This window comes from Berghia stephanieae, chromosome 11 (assembly GCF_034508935.2).
Source record: "Berghia stephanieae isolate SIO BIC M18660-M18661 chromosome 11, UCSD_Bste_1.3, whole genome shotgun sequence".
NCBI classification, from domain to species: Eukaryota; Metazoa; Mollusca; class Gastropoda; order Nudibranchia; family Aeolidiidae; genus Berghia; species Berghia stephanieae.
Genome location: NC_088370.1, coordinates 37,715,241 through 37,724,915, shown reverse-complemented (window position 1 = coordinate 37,724,915; position 9,675 = coordinate 37,715,241).

The following is a 9,675-nucleotide window of genomic DNA, read 5'->3' as shown; positions in this document are numbered from 1 at the left end:
ATGGGTTTAGTGAGTACATAATGCAGGCATATCAGTTAAACTTGGTCCATGCATGATAGGTTTGGGCAGTTTTTATGTCAAAGTTACTGGACAGGTTATCATGTTGAGTACTATTTAATCAATCATTCTTAAATTGGTTTAGGGGTGTTGAAACAGGTGAAAGGGGCATTTGTCAAAATAATGTTATATCATAAAAGGCGGGTTTAACATCAATATGTAGGAATTGACGTTTCAGGTTTGATTATGATTTGGTCTTACTCTTAGGGGTTGGATTATAGACTGACAGGGAACTGTCAATAACTGCAAGGGGGCGTGGAAACAATGGAACTGTGGGTAAAATTTTGATAGGGATAAAAGAGGATGTTTCGAGGAAAACGGGATTATTCTGATTCTACTTTACAATGAGCTGCACTTACCTAAGTTCTAACATCCTACTAAGAATCTTTTATTTTACGGACTTAGAAATATTCCACGCATATTGAAAATGGTTACTTAGGCAAAACGACCTAACATTTGGATTGATTTTACGGATTTGGAATTTATCATGATTTGGATTTGGAATTTATGAAACTGATTGAATTATGAACATGCTATTTGATTTGGATTTGGAATTTATCACATTCAAATAAAACTGTAAGAAATGAAACTTGGAATCTGGACTTTTATTTGAATGTTTTGATGTTGTGCATTCAATCATCATCACCGGCCCTTAAACTCTTTCGTCATTATTAACATCTACAACACAACGCAAAGGATAATACTACCATCTATTAAAAAACCACTATACGATCACAAGTCATTACATATGTGTGCAACTACCCCACATTATGTATCTAATTTGGTGTCGTGACTCAGGATTCTTATATATGTTATTTGGAGCCGTGATACCAGGATGTAAAGATGTTATTATTCCGAACCATGGATACACAAGAAATGTTATATTGTTGCAGTGTTAACATCTATTGAAGTTTTTGTGAGACTCGAATTTTGAAGTGAAAATTGTGAACAGATAGGAAAATATTTTTATTTGGAAAAGAAAATGAACATCAATTTTGAAGGTGAAGTAGTATAATTTTTTGTAATGAAATGTTGAAAAAAATTATTGAAATTATAGATGATTCCTAAAATTCTGATAAAATACGGTTTTTAAAAAAAAAAATTAAACGAAATAATATTGAAATTAAGAACCATAGATGGAACAAGAAAATATATTAAAAACTAAAAGCAATATATTATAGAAACGGCAAAATAATAATAATAAATAATAATAATAATAATAATATATAATAATAATAATAATAATAATAATAATAATAATAATAATAATAATAATAATAATAATAATAATAATAATAATAATGCATTGATGCTATACGTATTTTATTTAATTAAAAAGAAGAGAGAGAGAGATGAAAATAAAAATTGCAGAATTTAAATGAATATTTTAGTGTGTTTTTATTTTTCAAAATAAATGAAAATGCGTTTACTTACAATCAAGCGTTTCGGAATAGATCTTCGAATATTATTTTGTACCGTTAATGGCAATGTTTTGTTAATATCAGTAACAAAGATGTGTCGATTTTTATTTCAATTTTTGTATGTTACTGTTGGAATTACATAAACAGTTGGTCCATTATTTAATGTTGTTACGTTTTATTTTATGTCAAAATGACTCAAGAAGATGATGGCAATAAAAACACGTAAATTATAAGTTTTGATAATTGAAAAATGTCTTATGGTATTTATTGTTATATTACAACATCATTGATTATATTTTTCTCCCGTCGATAGGGATGAATTGGTAGGTTGATATTGACTCTTTGAGATTCATGGGTTCATGACAAAGAGCAAAGTTTTATATCTGTTTGTATTCTTGGTAATAAATGTGTGGTTAACGCAGCCAAGTAATCGACAACAGAGCTTATTTAGTTGTGTAATGAGACATGGCGTTATAATAGATTACATAAGACATTTGGATTTTATCACTGGAAATTAAGTTGAAATGATTTATGCGGAATTTGAGTCAATCGTTGTTTTGTTTAGTTTTGTTTTGAAACGCGTTTCATCGTAATTTTTTTTGTAAAGGAGCAATATTCTCAGTATAACGGAATAACGGACTTTTGATTTAAAGTCGGAGAATGAAAAGGAGATAATAAAATACAATGACGGAGTATTAATTATTATGAAAGACAGATGTCTTTTAATTGGAGTTAAAATGTTATTACGGAAGAATAACAAAATATTGAAAATGAATTATCATGTCATGTGAGCTGATAATATTTGTGACACAAGTGGTTAACTTGTTAAGAATCAGCGAATTATAAGTAACCCATATGGTAAAATGCTGTAAATGCATAGTGGGTAAATAAGCGCAGTGATGTAAGACGCGGTAATTAAAGTGCACACGATTTAAATTACGAGACGCAGGAATGAGGCGTTCGGGAATATTTTATTTTGCGTTTGATTAAAGCGCTTGGTTTCACATTATGAAATGATGCAGAAGGCGGAGAATTTTTATAAATACGATGCGCGTGGTATTGACCAGAGTGTATACCGTTTCTGCAAATATTTTGATTATCATATTTTTCTCCTATAGATTCGCTGTTGTAATTGTAATCAATATTTACTGCGTGGTTTGAATTTAACATTTATATCATAAAATTTGTAACTGAGTTGAAGAAGAAGTTATGTTCAATTGTCAAATCTTAAGTGTGTAATCATTCAGCAATAAATTGAAATGGTAGGAAGTGCTACGATAACACCAATAATAATGATAAAATAAACAAGATCATAGTTCATTAAATTAGGGATTTTCTAAGGGGAACAATTCGAGTTAATCAGAGGTAGAAGTAGTGTTTACACTAAAACATTATACAGTCATCACGAAAGAGGACACGTGAAAACATCAGTCATAACGGGAACGCTGATGGCAACGACAGAGCCAACTCAAACACAACCACAACAGAGGTCGGGAAATGTCTTAATCCCTTTGGTCTATCCACGAATACCTTGAAATGGAGTAACAATCTCGACAACCACTACGCCATTGATACGTCCAGAATCAACACAATCTACAGACTACAAACTACACAGCAACCTCAATTACAACGTACCTTTCAACTTATACAAACTTGACAGAATTCATAAAATAATATCTGTATCAACACAGATTTCTTCCATGAACCTTTTTTTTTTATATTTACATTCTTTATTGAACAATTGGATTACTTGTATTTACTTCTACGACAACAATACCCAACGATGTACGATGTCAATAATTACATAAACGTTCAAGATACGATTGTTTTTACAAAAATGATGTCCAATTGTGAACAATACTACATCCTTCGTATGCAGTGGTGAGCGTATTCAAATTTAAACTTATGTCAATATACAAGTGTGCAGCACCCATATCTACAACTTATAAATATTGAATATTATAATAAAGCCTGTCTTAGTATCATTGTAAAAGATAAAGGCTATATATGTATATAAGACAATGCAGGAAAAAGTATCGCAAAACGCCACATGAGCGATTTCCTTGGATTCATTATCGTATGATATTCAACAACCTGCGTTCAAATAACGAAAATATTGTTGACCTTATTCGACCCTACTACATAGTCTACTAGACTACGTTATTATTACATCCTCTACCTGGTGTGTGGACTCACGTCACCCACCTGTACTCTACAGATTACATCATCTACCTGGTGTGTACTCACATGTCACCTCATCGAAACTCGATCAACAAACACAGACAATTACAACACACGACCTCTGTCGACTACTACACACGAACTCTTTGTCAACACATGGCTGAGTTCACAACTTTCTTTTGACTTGCTGGATAAGTCAAACTTCATTTAAATTCAAGATCTCGCACACAGTTAATCTTGAATTTTTACAATTTCATCTACAATGAGATTCAACGTTTACACAAGACAACCACAAATATCTACGAGGAGAATCGACCCAGATGCCGGAGATGAATGGATTACAGCGACGTCACAAGACCAAGAAACAACCCAACAGGTTAAGCATACGTTTGCTACCTGTAGAGTCTTTTTTCGTCCCAAATTCAAAAGACTCGAACAAATACAACACACTAATTGCAAAAGTTGGTCACTTTAGTAACAGCCCACAATCACATACTATGTTAGATTTTACTTATTTAGTTATTTACACTGTACTAAATATGAATAAGTCGGACAGACTAATGACTGATTATTTACAAACAATAAATATGTGATGTGAACAAGCCGGACAGACTATTGTTTGATTATTTATTCAACGCTAAATATTTGAATGTGAAGACATTATGGTGATAATTCGAAGACATTTACAGAGGAAAAAGTTTTTAATTAATTAACAATAATTAAAGTGAATTTATGACACTTGGGCTATGCAGTGACCACAACACACACAACAATGCAACACGTAGACTAGATACAATCACCTCAACTCTTATAGTTGATATATTTTTTTCATTACATGAAAACTCATTCTAAATGGAGACAATGACTTAATTAACAATTACTGACAATTTTTACAGGATGACCATTCTCAAAACGAACGGATTACTGAGAAATGTGACCTCTGATGGATGACCACAAAGAACAATTTGATATCAATGTAGTTGTAAACTACACCCTGATGACTTAAAAAGCTTAAAAAATTGAAACATCAACAATGAACAATGAATGATAATAACTTCAACTTGAATTTTAAAATGATGATAATGCTATAATTATGATTTATTTTAAAATATTTTTTTTTTATTACTAATTGAAATGTAATCCTTCGTATATGGATCTAGATGTCTATAATACATTATTTGTACCACATATTATAAGTAGGAATTAATGTAATAATGTTGTTTAAATGGAATCATACAATATAAGGGAATATACAAGGTACTGGTTTTGATATGTCAGGAAATGAGTAGACATACATGGAAGCTGAGATTATCACCCATGTCGTATAGAGTTGAATTTGAGATTGAATAAGACAACGTGAGTATATCACAAATGGAAATTGAACCATTCTTTTTCAAGCAAGAATATGGATATATGATTAAATATGACGGGAATTAACACTTGTATTGCTATGAAGATGGAATTTAAGATGAAAAGATAATTTTTCTTTGAACTTTTAATTACTTGATATCTTGCTGTCGATGTTGTAATGCCTTAAAAAGTATAATCGATAAATATATAAATGTTTAATCAACTTTCGTATTGGTAAATTTAAATTTTAATCACTTTTAAATGATAGATACCTTACTGTTGATGTTGTAATTTGAGAGAAAAAAAAGAATCTATAATCGATATATATCTATTTAGATGTTGTAATCAAATTTGATGTTTGTGAATTTATCAATGTTGTAATACTATAAAACCTATAATCGATATATATGAATGTTGTAATCAACTTTGGTGTTTTAGAATTTAAAGTTTAAAGTTTTTTTTTAAAATATTAAACTGGTATAAGTATTTATCATTATTTTTAAAATAGACTATTTCTTACATTTGTTTATTACATTTTAATTCGACATTACATATATATTTAATCTCTTACTGTTTTTTTTAATTGAAATTGTTTTAAGTCAATTTAAATTCTAAGAAAGGGGCGTATGTAAGAGAGTAAGCCTATGCAAAAGGTTATCTAAGACATTTGCACTATGCAAAAGGTTATCTAAGACATTTGGTGCAAACTAGTGCGGGGCGGTCCTTGGCAAGCTTAAGGACCACGGTCCTACGGTCCTTGGGAAATAAAGACCGCAAGGACCGGTCCTATTCGACATTGAACATTCCTGAGAGACTGTTGGAAATTCGAACCGGTTTGACCTTTTAGAGCGTGGGATCGTTCATTCTTGAACCGTTAAAGACCGCTACACGATGAAAACCGTGGCCTACAGGAGTAAAACACACGGAGTAGTCACACTCATTTCAAATTGTAACCTAATTAGAGAAGAGGGGTGATGCCTTCTTTATTTGCTCACCGTACTTCATTGTTACTTCGATAATTTAATAAAATTTGAAATTTATCCCCATTAACGGAGATAATGGCATCGCCCAAGGCGTTGATCGAGTTGTTCGTGGCGTTGATACACACACGCAACTCCTACCCCCCCCCTCCCCCCCCCCCCCACACACACATTAGAGGGCAGCGAGCATTGAAGAGTAAGAGAGAGACGTGAAGTTATAATAAGAGGGGGTGGATGAGGTGATAAGAGGGGTCGATGGTGACTTTTCGCCAGATCTAACAAACTCAGCTACCCATTCATTGCTGAGTAGACAGGGATTCAGAAAAAAAATCGACTGCACCCGGGATCGATCTCTGGCCCTTTGCGTATAAAGAGAGTGCTCTATCAACTGAGCTATCGGGGTCCCCAAATATTCTATTGGACTTTTTTAAAATTCAGACGTTATAACTGGGTTTTTTTGGAAGAGAAAACTAATGAAACTCATATTATTTGATTAGTAAAAACACCAAACGAAATTTTAATATTATTGTATTATTTTAAATGACAACACTGCGATAGAAAGGAGTGGTGACAAGAGATGGACAAAAGAAAACAAAAAATCGGATTTGCTACTTGCTAGGTTCGACACACACACACACACACACACACACACACACACACACAAACACACACATCTTTTGTAGTCACATACATTTCAAACAATAACCCATTAGAGAAGAGGGGTCATGCCTTCACCATAGATCATTGTCATTGCGATCATTATGGTGTAGTAAATTTTGAAATTTACCCCGTATAATGGAATCGTCCAAGGCGTGCGCCTCCTGTTCCCCCCATCTCACACACGAAAGGGCGGTTTGCGGAGTGAACGTTGGTGGTCGTCTGCCTGTATGGTCGTCTGTGTCGTTTAGTGTATGGCAAAGGGGGGTGGGTGCGATTAATTAAGTGGGATGGGTGGTGATTGGTGGAAGATAGGCAACCGAAGCAACGAATCGCTGGGGAAGTAGTAGGCTATGGCGCGAGACCGTAGGACCGTGGTCCTTGCAAGGACCGCCCCGCACTAGTTGAAAGGTGATAAGAAGTGAGGACCGCCGCCGGTCTTCCCCTCTGGGACGGTCTTCGGTTCACAGCTAAAAGACCGTCGGACCGCGGTCCAGACCGGTCTTCAGCGCGGCACTAGTGCAAACTGTCAATTATATATCAGCAAATGGGTTTAGTGAGTACATAATGCAGGCATATCAGTTAAACTTGGTCCATGCATGATAGGTTTGGGCAGTTTTTATGTCAAAGTTACTGGACAGGTTATCATGTTGAGTACTATTTAATCAATCATTCTTAAATTGGTTTAGGGGTGTTGAAACAGGTGAAAGGGGCATTTGTCAAAATAATGTTATATCATAAAAGGCGGGGTTTAACATCAATATGTAGGAATTGACGTTTCAGGTTTGATTATGATTTGGTCTTACTCTTAGGGGTTGGATTATAGACTGACAGGGAACTGTCAATAACTGCAAGGGGGCGTGGAAACAATGGAACTGTGGGTAAAATTTTGATAGGGATAAAAGAGGATGTTTCGAGGAAAACGGGATTATTCTGATTCTACTTTACAATGAGCTGCACTTACCTAAGTTCTAACATCCTACTAAGAATCTTTTATTTTACGGACTTAGAAATATTCCACGCATATTGAAAATGGTTACTTAGGCAAAACGACCTAACATTTGGATTGATTTTACGGATTTGGAATTTATCATGATTTGGATTTGGAATTTATGAAACTGATTGAATTATGAACATGCTATTTGATTTGGATTTGGAATTTATCACATTCAAATAAAACTGTAAGAAATGAAACTTGGAATCTGGACTTTTATTTGAATGTTTTGATGTTGTGCATTCAATCATCATCACCGGCCCTTAAACTCTTTCGTCATTATTAACATCTACAACACAACGCAAAGGATAATACTACCATCTATTAAAAAACCACTATACGATCACAAGTCATTACATATGTGTGCAACTACCCCACACTGGGACTATAGGAGATATGTACCAATAGGGAATGAACCTGAGACTATAGGAGGTGGGCACCAATAGGGAATGAACCTGGGACTATAGGTGAAGGGCACCAATAGGGAATGAACCTGAGACTATTGGAGGTGCGCACCAATAGGGAATGAACCTGGGACTACGAGAGATAGATACTGGTGGAGAGTGAAGTCGATGATATGAAAGGAGGACACTGGACACTATAGGTGAGTGATCCCAGAACGGTACCTCTTTTCCCGAAACGTAGCGATACCATCGTTATGGGAAGTGGACAGCAGTCCCAGGTTCACTCCCCACGGGTGTCCAATCCTCATTACATCGGAGGATTTCGGCGGGTTTCGGCGTGTTTCGTACCAAAAAACCCCACACAATTCTGCCACCATTCATCCAGAACAATTCGCTACTAAGAAGGAAATACATTTGACCTAATAATTCCTAGAAATCGCCCAGTTACTTGTATATGTCTATAAATAGATTACAATTGCTGACATGTATTGTGTTCACAGCGACTTGACTAATAAAGGTTAATATCCGAAACGTATTAACGTTAGGATGGCATCATGCGAATCCACGAGTAATTTCGTTTTACGTCAGTAGATAAATCGAAGTTGACGTCATTCAGGCCTTTGTTATTATTTTTTGCCATCCGCGTTTATGAGTAATGCTCACTAAACTGTATTAACCAGACTATAAAAGTTTAGGGTTACACATAGTTTTGTGAGTTGGTTCATTATATTTCCGGATTACAATGTTGTGAGCTTCTTAGCCAAGCGCATACTATCTATAGGTAGAATGCGCTTGGCTAAGAAGCTCACAATATTGCCATCTGGAAGTAAAACGGATCAACACATAAAACTGTGTTTAATCACGAGCGTTTATAGTCTGGTTAATACAGTTTAGTGAGAATTACTCATAAACGCGGATGGCAAAAAAATAACAAAGACCTGAGTGACGTCAACTTCGAACTATATATAGGCATATAGTGGAAGGGACCATAGCCACGCCTCTCGGACAATCTGAATGTAAACAATGACGGTTAGAGGCGGTGCAAAAACAAAAGAATGACGTCAATTTGCCAGTCCTTTCGGATTTCAGTATCAGGTTATAACATAACGATGGCTACGCTAGGACTGGCAGTTTGACGTCATTTTTTTTTAGGTTTGTGTAGCGTCTAGTGAGTTGTCGTTAGTAGAGCTCATGGAAACAAGTTATTTCATTGGTTGAACTATTGAATACAACTCACGATTTGTTTTCTTTTGTGGCAAAAGACTGGCATTCTGGCGTCATTTTTTGGTCAGTGTCAGCGTGGCCTTCGTAAAGTTATAGCCTGACACTGACCAAAAAAAAGTTCCTGTTCTTAATTTTTTCGTTTTCGTTATTCTGTTGCTTTGGGGAGGAGTTGCTTTGTTTTTAGTTGTATACGGGAGGGGGGGGGGGGTCGTTTTGAAAATTTCGTTTTTCTTTTTCTTTTTTATTACGGCAACCTGGCACATTTTAAGAGGTCAAAATTTTAATCAAAGATGAGAGCTGCACTTTGCTCCTGGTTATCTTGACATGGATGTAGGTTGGTTGTACCCGATGATTTTGTGTCTAGATTCTAGTTACTCTATTTCTCTGGGTTTACCTGCCCCCCCCCC